Source organism: Hyla sarda, unplaced genomic scaffold (genome assembly GCF_029499605.1).
Source record: "Hyla sarda isolate aHylSar1 unplaced genomic scaffold, aHylSar1.hap1 scaffold_1333, whole genome shotgun sequence".
Classification (NCBI taxonomy): Eukaryota; Metazoa; Chordata; class Amphibia; order Anura; family Hylidae; genus Hyla; species Hyla sarda.
Window position 1 is genome coordinate 39,827 of NW_026607959.1, and position 13,078 is coordinate 52,904.

General features: G+C 45.9%; 6 non-coding genes across 6 annotated transcripts; all 6 read right to left on the bottom strand.

The window, feature by feature from the left end:
• On the bottom strand, nucleotides 1–191 carry LOC130305818 (U2 spliceosomal RNA). Its single transcript, XR_008855250.1, has one exon. It is a non-coding gene; the product is annotated as a U2 spliceosomal RNA (small nuclear RNA).
• Nucleotides 192–2,281: 2,090 nt separating this feature from the next.
• LOC130305819 (U2 spliceosomal RNA) lies at nucleotides 2,282–2,472 on the bottom strand. The gene has a single exon (XR_008855251.1). It is a non-coding gene; the product is annotated as a U2 spliceosomal RNA (small nuclear RNA).
• A 2,097-nt stretch (nucleotides 2,473–4,569) lies between these two features.
• Nucleotides 4,570–4,760, bottom strand: LOC130305820 (U2 spliceosomal RNA). The gene has a single exon (XR_008855252.1). It is a non-coding gene; the product is annotated as a U2 spliceosomal RNA (small nuclear RNA).
• Nucleotides 4,761–6,847: 2,087 nt separating this feature from the next.
• LOC130305822 (U2 spliceosomal RNA) lies at nucleotides 6,848–7,038 on the bottom strand. Its single transcript, XR_008855254.1, has one exon. It is a non-coding gene; the product is annotated as a U2 spliceosomal RNA (small nuclear RNA).
• A 2,082-nt stretch (nucleotides 7,039–9,120) lies between these two features.
• LOC130305823 (U2 spliceosomal RNA) lies at nucleotides 9,121–9,311 on the bottom strand. Its single transcript, XR_008855255.1, has one exon. It is a non-coding gene; the product is annotated as a U2 spliceosomal RNA (small nuclear RNA).
• Nucleotides 9,312–11,397: 2,086 nt separating this feature from the next.
• Nucleotides 11,398–11,588, bottom strand: LOC130305824 (U2 spliceosomal RNA). The gene has a single exon (XR_008855256.1). It is a non-coding gene; the product is annotated as a U2 spliceosomal RNA (small nuclear RNA).
• Between the last annotated feature and the right edge of the window lie 1,490 nt (nucleotides 11,589–13,078).

Here is a 13,078-nt window from a genome sequence, read left to right on the forward strand (position 1 = left end):
GGGTGGTGCACTGTACCCGAAGATACTGCCATATCGGGTCAATGCATAGGGCGACGGAAGCAAGCTTCGAAATCGGCCCCCGTTCTCAAAAATCCATTTAATATATGGTCCCCAGATAGGGGACGTATCAGATATTAAACTGATAAGAACAGATACTACACTTGATCTTAGCCAAAAGGCCGAGAAGCGATAACCGTGAAAGGGGCGGGCCCAACAAGGTCCCCTTCATGGGCACTATCACTGCTTGCTGTCAGGGAGGCTGCCAGACAATTTTCCATGCACACTCTGGGCTGGGGGGCAGTCAACCACCAGTACACACAGCAGAACCTAAACCCATACCATTATTGCTAAGCAGCAAGACAGGGGCCCATTGCACTCCCACGGGGCCTTTTTAAATGCAATCCATAACCCGGATTTGCCAGGAACCCTTCTTACTCCTCCTACTTGCATGTGACACTGGGCTTAGGATCTGCATAGGAAACACACACACAAGCACACACCTACCTTTGTTGCCTGCAGATGCCTCCTTGGCTGTCCCCAAACGGTATCAAACCAACACCCACGGGAAGCTGTAAGCATAGAGGACATGCCTGCACCCCATTGGACTTACCTGTGTGGGTTAAATCCGGGTTATTTGACAACCTATGGCGGTGATGGTTCTGCTCAGGCAGAGCAGTGCTGATGCTCCTCATAAAGCTGTCGCTGCTGTGAAGGTTCTAGGTGACATCACAAATCCCTATGGTTACATACACAACAAAGCTGGGTTGTTGTTGTTTACACTCTGCAAGGCCTGTGGAAGTGAGTGACATCATAGCACTGTAGTTCTGAGGGTTCTAGATGGATGCAACAATCTCCTGTTGCTTCTATGAAGGCCATAATAGACAACATCACCAAACAGCTCCATAGTCACATACACAGCAAAGGAGAGATGTTGTTTACACCTAGTGATGTCAGTGGTATTGAGTGACATCACAGCACAGTGCTAAGGCTCCTGGGCCTGGACACAGCAGCGGCTGCAATATCTCAACGGAGAATACGTTTATATATATGTGTGTGTGTGCGCGTATATATATATATATATATATATATATATATATATATATATATATATATTTCTCCGCCGAAATCACTTTTAAACCCATTTCCACCTTTTTTTCCCTTCTCTTCCTCTTACTTTTTTTTCACGTTTTTTTACGTTTTTCTCCTTTTCGCCTCTTTTCTGGGCGTATTATTCTTCTTTTTCTTCTTTTTTTTCGTCTAATGCATACCCCATCAGTGCAGCAATGCTTATTCAATACCGCCAGCAGATGGAGACACTGGGGGATAATTTTCTAAGGATTTATACTGATTTTTCCTGTCTGAATTTGTCGCACAGAAAGTTGCAGGCCAAATATGTGTGACATTTCTGCGACTTTAGCTTCTAGAGCATTTTTACAACATTATACATAGGTGCTGAATACATAAAAAGCGACTGTTCAGCGACAGACAAGTCGCATCGGCTGAAAGTAGGCCAGAATGTCAGTCCATGTTGGAGCAGGTTTAGATACAGTCTAAAGTATAGATCTCAAAGTCTGTGCACAGAATTTAGCAAGGGCCTCGCACCTTCTGATGCATCAGGTAGGTGCACAATAGCATAGCCTAACCCTCTGTACTTTGGTCTATATTGATGCGGGACATAGACAGCCAGCTGATGACCAATCCATTAGTGCAATGGATGGCTGGAAGCATTTGTCTTTGCCTTTGCAATACCACAGAAGCAATGCATGGTCAATGTACAGCAATGACACACCTGTGTGAACAGCCAGGAGACCCCCCCCCCCCCCCATGTTATGTTACATAGTTACATAGTTAGTACGGTCGAAAAAAGACATATGTCCATCAAGTTCAACCAGGGAATTAAGGGGTAGGGGTGTGGCGCGATATTGGGGAAGGGATGAGATTTTATATTTCTTCATAAGCATTAATCTTATTTTGTCAATTAGGAACATTCAGCACCCACCCGCTATCAAGGCAGCTGCCTATCATGTCATGCCCTACCTGCACAGGTGTGCTGGCTACTCAAATGATCCAATTAAGGAGGCCATTTAGTCAGCAGCAGCAGAAGTCCTGTGCCTGGACGCTCCAACAGCGGCCAGACACAAGCAGAAGCAGCAGAAGCAGCAGCAGCAGCACCACCTTTTGTTTTTTGGCTGCAGCAGCAAGGCCCACAGGGCTGGCTAGCTGGCTAGCCAGCAAGCAGGTAGCAATGAAAGTAGGAATCTTTCTTTTTAACCCTGTAAGGGGGTGGTGCACTGTACCCGAAGATACTGCCATATCGGGTCAATGCATAGGGCGACGGAAGCAAGCTTCGAAATCGGCCCCCGTTCTCAAAAATCCATTTAATATATGGTCCCCAGATAGGGGACGTATCAGATATTAAACTGATAAGAACAGATACTACACTTGATCTTAGCCAAAAGGCCGAGAAGCGATAACCGTGAAAGGGGCGGGCCCAACAAGGTCCCCTTCATGGGCACTATCACTGCTTGCTGTCAGGGAGGCTGCCAGACAATTTTCCATGCACACTCTGGGCTGGGGGGCAGTCAACCACCAGTACACACAGCAGAACCTAAACCCATACCATTATTGCTAAGCAGCAAGACAGGGGCCCATTGCACTCCCACGGGGCCTTTTTAAATGCAATCCATAACCCGGATTTGCCAGGAACCCTTCTTACTCCTCCTACTTGCATGTGACACTGGGCTTAGGATCTGCATAGGAAACACACACACAAGCACACACCTACCTTTGTTGCCTGCAGATGCCTCCTTGGCTGTCCCCAAACGGTATCAAACCAACACCCACGGGAAGCTGTAAGCATAGAGGACATGCCTGCACCCCATTGGACTTACCTGTGTGGGTTAAATCCGGGTTATTTGACAACCTATGGCGGTGATGGTTCTGCTCAGGCAGAGCAGTGCTGATGCTCCTCATAAAGCTGTCGCTGCTGTGAAGGTTCTAGGTGACATCACAAATCCCTATGGTTACATACACAACAAAGCTGGGTTGTTGTTGTTTACACTCTGCAAGGCCTGTGGAAGTGAGTGACATCATAGCACTGTAGTTCTGAGGGTTCTAGATGGATGCAACAATCTCCTGTTGCTTCTATGAAGGCCATAATAGACGACATCACCAAACAGCTCCATAGTCACATACACAGCAAAGGAGAGATGTTGTTTACACCTAGTGATGTCAGTGGTATTGAGTGACATCACAGCACAGTGCTAAGGCTCCTGGGCCTGGACACAGCAGCGGCTGCAATATCTCAACGGAGAATACGTTTATATATATGTGTGTGTGTGCGCGTATATATATATATATATATATATATATATATATATATATATATATATTTCTCCGCCGAAATCACTTTTAAACCCATTTCCACCTTTTTTTCCCTTCTCTTCCTCTTACTTTTTTTTCACGTTTTTTTACGTTTTTCTCCTTTTCGCCTCTTTTCTGGGCGTATTATTCTTCTTTTTCTTCTTTTTTTTCGTCTAATGCATACCCCATCAGTGCAGCAATGCTTATTCAATACCGCCAGCAGATGGAGACACTGGGGGATAATTTTTTAAGGATTTATACTGATTTTTCCTGTCTGAATTTGTCGCACAGAAAGTTGCAGGCCAAATATGTGTGACATTTCTGCGACTTTAGCTTCTAGAGCATTTTTACAACATTATACATAGGTGCTGAATACATAAAAAGCGACTGTTCAGCGACAGACAAGTCGCATCGGCTGAAAGTAGGCCAGAATGTCAGTCCATGTTGGAGCAGGTTTAGATACAGTCTAAAGTATAGATCTCAAAGTCTGTGCACAGAATTTAGCAAGGGCCTCGCACCTTCTGATGCATCAGGTAGGTGCACAATAGCATAGCCTAACCCTCTGTACTTTGGTCTATATTGATGCGGGACATAGACAGCCAGCTGATGACCAATCCATTAGTGCAATGGATGGCTGGAAGCATTTGTCTTTGCCTTTGCAATACCACAGAAGCAATGCATGGTCAATGTACAGCAATGACACACCTGTGTGAACAGCCAGGAGACCACCCCCCCCCCCCCCCATGTTATGTTACATAGTTACATAGTTAGTACGGTCGAAAAAAGACATATGTCCATCAAGTTCAACCAGGGAATTAAGGGGTAGGGGTGTGGCGCGATATTGGGGAAGGGATGAGATTTTATATTTCTTCATAAGCATTAATCTTATTTTGTCAATTAGGAACATTCAGCACCCACCCGCTATCAAGGCAGCTGCCTATCATGTCATGCCCTACCTGCACAGGTGTGCTGGCTACTCAAATGATCCAATTAAGGAGGCCATTTAGTCAGCAGCAGCAGAAGTCCTGTGCCTGGACGCTCCAACAGCGGCCAGACACAAGCAGAAGCAGCAGAAGCAGCAGCAGCAGCAGCAGCACCACCTTTTGTTTTTTGGCTGCAGCAGCAAGGCCCACAGGGCTGGCTAGCTGGCTAGCCAGCAAGCAGGTAGCAATGAAAGTAGGAATCTTTCTTTTTAACCCTGTAAGGGGGTGGTGCACTGTACCCGAAGATACTGCCATATCGGGTCAATGCATAGGGCGACGGAAGCAAGCTTCGAAATCGGCCCCCGTTCTCAAAAATCCATTTAATATATGGTCCCCAGATAGGGGACGTATCAGATATTAAACTGATAAGAACAGATACTACACTTGATCTTAGCCAAAAGGCCGAGAAGCGATAACCGTGAAAGGGGCGGGCCCAACAAGGTCCCCTTCATGGGCACTATCACTGCTTGCTGTCAGGGAGGCTGCCAGACAATTTTCCATGCACACTCTGGGCTGGGGGGCAGTCAACCACCAGTACACACAGCAGAACCTAAACCCATACCATTATTGCTAAGCAGCAAGACAGGGGCCCATTGCACTCCCACGGGGCCTTTTTAAATGCAATCCATAACCCGGATTTGCCAGGAACCCTTCTTACTCCTCCTACTTGCATGTGACACTGGGCTTAGGATCTGCATAGGAAACACACACACAAGCACACACCTACCTTTGTTGCCTGCAGATGCCTCCTTGGCTGTCCCCAAACGGTATCAAACCAACACCCACGGGAAGCTGTAAGCATAGAGGACATGCCTGCACCCCATTGGACTTACCTGTGTGGGTTAAATCCGGGTTATTTGACAACCTATGGCGGTGATGGTTCTGCTCAGGCAGAGCAGTGCTGATGCTCCTCATAAAGCTGTCGCTGCTGTGAAGGTTCTAGGTGACATCACAAATCCCTATGGTTACATACACAACAAAGCTGGGTTGTTGTTGTTTACACTCTGCAAGGCCTGTGGAAGTGAGTGACATCATAGCACTGTAGGTCTGAGGGTTCTAGATGGATGCAACAATCTCCTGTTGCTTCTATGAAGGCCATAATAGACGACATCACCAAACAGCTCCATAGTCACATACACAGCAAAGGAGAGATGTTGTTTACACCTAGTGATGTCAGTGGTATTGAGTGACATCACAGCACAGTGCTAAGGCTCCTGGGCCTGGACACAGCAGCGGCTGCAATATCTCAACGGAGAATACGTTTATATATATGTGTGTGTGTGCGCGTATATATATATATATATATATATATATATATATATATATATATTTCTCCGCCGAAATCACTTTTAAACCCATTTCCACCTTTTTTTCCCTTCTCTTCCTCTTACTTTTTTTTCACGTTTTTTTACGTTTTTCTCCTTTTCGCCTCTTTTCTGGGCGTATTATTCTTCTTTTTCTTCTTTTTTTTCGTCTAATGCATACCCCATCAGTGCAGCAATGCTTATTCAATACCGCCAGCAGATGGAGACACTGGGGGATAATTTTCTAAGGATTTATACTGATTTTTCCTGTCTGAATTTGTCGCACAGAAAGTTGCAGGCCAAATATGTGTGACATTTCTGCGACTTTAGCTTCTAGAGCATTTTTACAACATTATACATAGGTGCTGAATACATAAAAAGCGACTGTTCAGCGACAGACAAGTCGCATCGGCTGAAAGTAGGCCAGAATGTCAGTCCATGTTGGAGCAGGTTTAGATACAGTCTAAAGTATAGATCTCAAAGTCTGTGCACAGAATTTAGCAAGGGCCTCGCACCTTCTGATGCATCAGGTAGGTGCACAATAGCATAGCCTAACCCTCTGTACTTTGGTCTATATTGATGCGGGACATAGACAGCCAGCTGATGACCAATCCATTAGTGCAATGGATGGCTGGAAGCATTTGTCTTTGCCTTTGCAATACCACAGAAGCAATGCATGGTCAATGTACAGCAATGACACACCTGTGTGAACAGCCAGGAGACCCCCCCCCCCCCCCCCCATGTTATGTTACATAGTTACATAGTTAGTACGGTCGAAAAAAGACATATGTCCATCAAGTTCAACCAGGGAATTAAGGGGTAGGGGTGTGGCGCGATATTGGGGAAGGGATGAGATTTTATATTTCTTCATAAGCATTAATCTTATTTTGTCAATTAGGAACATTCAGCACCCACCCGCTATCAAGGCAGCTGCCTATCATGTCATGCCCTACCTGCACAGGTGTGCTGGCTACTCAAATGATCCAATTAAGGAGGCCATTTAGTCAGCAGCAGCAGAAGTCCTGTGCCTGGACGCTCCAACAGCGGCCAGACACAAGCAGAAGCAGCAGAAGCAGCAGCAGCAGCACCACCTTTTGTTTTTTGGCTGCAGCAGCAAGGCCCACAGGGCTGGCTAGCTGGCTAGCCAGCAAGCAGGTAGCAATGAAAGTAGGAATCTTTCTTTTTAACCCTGTAAGGGGGTGGTGCACTGTACCCGAAGATACTGCCATATCGGGTCAATGCATAGGGCGACGGAAGCAAGCTTCGAAATCGGCCCCCGTTCTCAAAAATCCATTTAATATATGGTCCCCAGATAGGGGACGTATCAGATATTAAACTGATAAGAACAGATACTACACTTGATCTTAGCCAAAAGGCCGAGAAGCGATAACCGTGAAAGGGGCGGGCCCAACAAGGTCCCCTTCATGGGCACTATCACTGCTTGCTGTCAGGGAGGCTGCCAGACAATTTTCCATGCACACTCTGGGCTGGGGGGCAATCAACCACCAGTACACACAGCAGAACCTAAACCCATACCATTATTGCTAAGCAGCAAGACAGGGGCCCATTGCACTCCCACGGGGCCTTTTTAAATGCAATCCATAACCCGGATTTGCCAGGAACCCTTCTTACTCCTCCTACTTGCATGTGACACTGGGCTTAGGATCTGCATAGGAAACACACACACAAGCACACACCTACCTTTGTTGCCTGCAGATGCCTCCTTGGCTGTCCCCAAACGGTATCAAACCAACACCCACGGGAAGCTGTAAGCATAGAGGACATGCCTGCACCCCATTGGACTTACCTGTGTGGGTTAAATCCGGGTTATTTGACAACCTATGGCGGTGATGGTTCTGCTCAGGCAGAGCAGTGCTGATGCTCCTCATAAAGCTGTCGCTGCTGTGAAGGTTCTAGGTGACATCACAAATCCCTATGGTTACATACACAACAAAGCTGGGTTGTTGTTGTTTACACTCTGCAAGGCCTGTGGAAGTGAGTGACATCATAGCACTGTAGTTCTGAGGGTTCTAGATGGATGCAACAATCTCCTGTTGCTTCTATGAAGGCCATAATAGACGACATCACCAAACAGCTCCATAGTCACATACACAGCAAAGGAGAGATGTTGTTTACACCTAGTGATGTCAGTGGTATTGAGTGACATCACAGCACAGTGCTAAGGCTCCTGGGCCTGGACACAGCAGCGGCTGCAATATCTCAACGGAGAATACGTTTATATATATGTGTGTGTGTGCGCGTATATATATATATATATATATATATATATATATATATATATTTCTCCGCCGAAATCACTTTTAAACCCATTTCCACCTTTTTTTCCCTTCTCTTCCTCTTACTTTTTTTTCACGTTTTTTTACGTTTTTCTCCTTTTCGCCTCTTTTCTGGGCGTATTATTCTTCTTTTTCTTCTTTTTTTTCGTCTAATGCATACCCCATCAGTGCAGCAATGCTTATTCAATACCGCCAGCAGATGGAGACACTGGGGGATAATTTTCTAAGGATTTATACTGATTTTTCCTGTCTGAATTTGTCGCAAAGAAATTTGCAGGCCAAATATGTGTGACATTTCTGCGACTTTAGCTTCTAGAGCATTTTTACAACATTATACATAGGTGCTGAATACATAAAAAGCGACTGTTCAGCGACAGACAAGTCGCATCGGCTGAAAGTAGGCCAGAATGTCAGTCCATGTTGGAGCAGGTTTAGATACAGTCTAAAGTATAGATCTCAAAGTCTGTGCACAGAATTTAGCAAGGGCCTCGCACCTTCTGATGCATCAGGTAGGTGCACAATAGCATAGCCTAACCCTCTGTACTTTGGTCTATATTGATGCGGGACATAGACAGCCAGCTGATGACCAATCCATTAGTGCAATGGATGGCTGGAAGCATTTGTCTTTGCCTTTGCAATACCACAGAAGCAATGCATGGTCAATGTACAGCAATGACACACCTGTGTGAACAGCCAGGAGACCCCCCCCCCCCCCCATGTTATGTTACATAGTTACATAGTTAGTACGGTCGAAAAAAGACATATGTCCATCAAGTTCAACCAGGGAATTAAGGGGTAGGGGTGTGGCGCGATATTGGGGAAGGGATGAGATTTTATATTTCTTCATAAGCATTAATCTTATTTTGTCAATTAGGAACATTCAGCACCCACCCGCTATCAAGGCAGCTGCCTATCATGTCATGCCCTACCTGCACAGGTGTGCTGGCTACTCAAATGATCCAATTAAGGAGGCCATTTAGTCAGCAGCAGCAGAAGTCCTGTGCCTGGACGCTCCAACAGCGGCCAGACACAAGCAGAAGCAGCAGAAGCAGCAGCAGCAGCACCACCTTTTGTTTTTTGGCTGCAGCAGCAAGGCCCACAGGGCTGGCTAGCTGGCTAGCCAGCAAGCAGGTAGCAATGAAAGTAGGAATCTTTCTTTTTAACCCTGTAAGGGGGTGGTGCACTGTACCCGAAGATACTGCCATATCGGGTCAATGCATAGGGCGACGGAAGCAAGCTTCGAAATCGGCCCCCGTTCTCAAAAATCCATTTAATATATGGTCCCCAGATAGGGGACGTATCAGATATTAAACTGATAAGAACAGATACTACACTTGATCTTAGCCAAAAGGCCGAGAAGCGATAACCGTGAAAGGGGCGGGCCCAACAAGGTCCCCTTCATGGGCACTATCACTGCTTGCTGTCAGGGAGGCTGCCAGACAATTTTCCATGCACACTCTGGGCTGGGGGGCAGTCAACCACCAGTACACACAGCAGAACCTAAACCCATACCATTATTGCTAAGCAGCAAGACAGGGGCCCATTGCACTCCCACGGGGCCTTTTTAAATGCAATCCATAACCCGGATTTGCCAGGAACCCTTCTTACTCCTCCTACTTGCATGTGACACTGGGCTTAGGATCTGCATAGGAAACACACACACAAGCACACACCTACCTTTGTTGCCTGCAGATGCCTCCTTGGCTGTCCCCAAACGGTATCAAACCAACACCCACGGGAAGCTGTAAGCATAGAGGACATGCCTGCACCCCATTGGACTTACCTGTGTGGGTTAAATCCGGGTTATTTGACAACCTATGGCGGTGATGGTTCTGCTCAGGCAGAGCAGTGCTGATGCTCCTCATAAAGCTGTCGCTGCTGTGAAGGTTCTAGGTGACATCACAAATCCCTATGGTTACATACACAACAAAGCTGGGTTGTTGTTGTTTACACTCTGCAAGGCCTGTGGAAGTGAGTGACATCATAGCACTGTAGTTCTGAGGGTTCTAGATGGATGCAACAATCTCCTGTTGCTTCTATGAAGGCCATAATAGACGACATCACCAAACAGCTCCATAGTCACATACACAGCAAAGGAGAGATGTTGTTTACACCTAGTGATGTCAGTGGTATTGAGTGACATCACAGCACAGTGCTAAGGCTCCTGGGCCTGGACACAGCAGCGGCTGCAATATCTCAACGGAGAATACGTTTATATATATGTGTGTGTGTGCGCGTATATATATATATATATATATATATATATATATATATATATATATTTCTCCGCCGAAATCACTTTTAAACCCATTTCCACCTTTTTTTCCCTTCTCTTCCTCTTACTTTTTTTTCACGTTTTTTTACGTTTTTCTCCTTTTCGCCTCTTTTCTGGGCGTATTATTCTTCTTTTTCTTCTTTTTTTTCGTCTAATGCATACCCCATCAGTGCAGCAATGCTTATTCAATACCGCCAGCAGATGGAGACACTGGGGGATAATTTTCTAAGGATTTATACTGATTTTTCCTGTCTGAATTTGTCGCACAGAAAGTTGCAGGCCAAATATGTGTGACATTTCTGCGACTTTAGCTTCTAGAGCATTTTTACAACATTATACATAGGTGCTGAATACATAAAAAGCGACTGTTCAGCGACAGACAAGTCGCATCGGCTGAAAGTAGGCCAGAATGTCAGTCCATGTTGGAGCAGGTTTAGATACAGTCTAAAGTATAGATCTCAAAGTCTGTGCACAGAATTTAGCAAGGGCCTCGCACCTTCTGATGCATCAGGTAGGTGCACAATAGCATAGCCTAACCCTCTGTACTTTGGTCTATATTGATGCGGGACATAGACAGCCAGCTGATGACCAATCCATTAGTGCAATGGATGGCTGGAAGCATTTGTCTTTGCCTTTGCAATACCACAGAAGCAATGCATGGTCAATGTACAGCAATGACACACCTGTGTGAACAGCCAGGAGACCCCCCCCCCCCCCCATGTTATGTTACATAGTTACATAGTTAGTACGGTCGAAAAAAGACATATGTCCATCAAGTTCAACCAGGAAATTAAGGGGTAGGGGTGTGGCGCGATATTGGGGAAGGGATGAGATTTTATATTTCTTCATAAGCATTAATCTTATTTTGTCAATTAGGAACATTCAGCACCCACCCGCTATCAAGGCAGCTGCCTATCATGTCATGCCCTACCTGCACAGGTGTGCTGGCTACTCAAATGATCCAATTAAGGAGGCCATTTAGTCAGCAGCAGCAGAAGTCCTGTGCCTGGACGCTCCAACAGCGGCCAGACACAAGCAGAAGCAGCAGAAGCAGCAGCAGCAGCACCACCTTTTGTTTTTTGGCTGCAGCAGCAAGGCCCACAGGGCTGGCTAGCTGGCTAGCCAGCAAGCAGGTAGCAATGAAAGTAGGAATCTTTCTTTTTAACCCTGTAAGGGGGTGGTGCACTGTACCCGAAGATACTGCCATATCGGGTCAATGCATAGGGCGACGGAAGCAAGCTTCGAAATCGGCCCCCGTTCTCAAAAATCCATTTAATATATGGTCCCCAGATAGGGGACGTATCAGATATTAAACTGATAAGAACAGATACTACACTTGATCTTAGCCAAAAGGCCGAGAAGCGATAACCGTGAAAGGGGCGGGCCCAACAAGGTCCCCTTCATGGGCACTATCACTGCTTGCTGTCAGGGAGGCTGCCAGACAATTTTCCATGCACACTCTGGGCTGGGGGGCAGTCAACCACCAGTACACACAGCAGAACCTAAACCCATACCATTATTGCTAAGCAGCAAGACAGGGGCCCATTGCACTCCCACGGGGCCTTTTTAAATGCAATCCATAACCCGGATTTGCCAGGAACCCTTCTTACTCCTCCTACTTGCATGTGACACTGGGCTTAGGATCTGCATAGGAAACACACACACAAGCACACACCTACCTTTGTTGCCTGCAGATGCCTCCTTGGCTGTCCCCAAACGGTATCAAACCAACACCCACGGGAAGCTGTAAGCATAGAGGACATGCCTGCACCCCATTGGACTTACCTGTGTGGGTTAAATCCGGGTTATTTGACAACCTATGGCGGTGATGGTTCTGCTCAGGCAGAGCAGTGCTGATGCTCCTCATAAAGCTGTCGCTGCTGTGAAGGTTCTAGGTGACATCACAAATCCCTATGGTTACATACACAACAAAGCTGGGTTGTTGTTGTTTACACTCTGCAAGGCCTGTGGAAGTGAGTGACATCATAGCACTGTAGTTCTGAGGGTTCTAGATGGATGCAACAATCTCCTGTTGCTTCTATGAAGGCCATAATAGACGACATCACCAAACAGCTCCATAGTCACATACACAGCAAAGGAGAGATGTTGTTTACACCTAGTGATGTCAGTGGTATTGAGTGACATCACAGCACAGTGCTAAGGCTCCTGGGCCTGGACACAGCAGCGGCTGCAATATCTCAACGGAGAATACGTTTATATATATGTGTGTGTGTGCGCGTATATATATATATATATATATATATATATATATATATTTCTCCGCCGAAATCACTTTTAAACCCATTTCCACCTTTTTTTCCCTTCTCTTCCTCTTACTTTTTTTTCACGTTTTTTTACGTTTTTCTCCTTTTCGCCTCTTTTCTGGGCGTATTATTCTTCTTTTTCTTCTTTTTTTTCGTCTAATGCATACCCCATCAGTGCAGCAATGCTTATTCAATACCGCCAGCAGATGGAGACACTGGGGGATAATTTTCTAAGGATTTATACTGATTTTTCCTGTCTGAATTTGTCGCACAGAAAGTTGCAGGCCAAATATGTGTGACATTTCTGCGACTTTAGCTTCTAGAGCATTTTTACAACATTATACATAGGTGCTGAATACATAAAAAGCGACTGTTCAGCGACAGACAAGTCGCATCGGCTGAAAGTAGGCCAGAATGTCAGTCCATGTTGGAGCAGGTTTAGATACAGTCTAAAGTATAGATCTCAAAGTCTGTGCACAGAATTTAGCAAGGGCCTCGCACCTTCTGATGCATCAGGTAGGTGCACAATAGCATAGCCTAACCCTCTGTACTTTGGTCTATATTGATGCGGGACATAGACAGCCAGCTGATG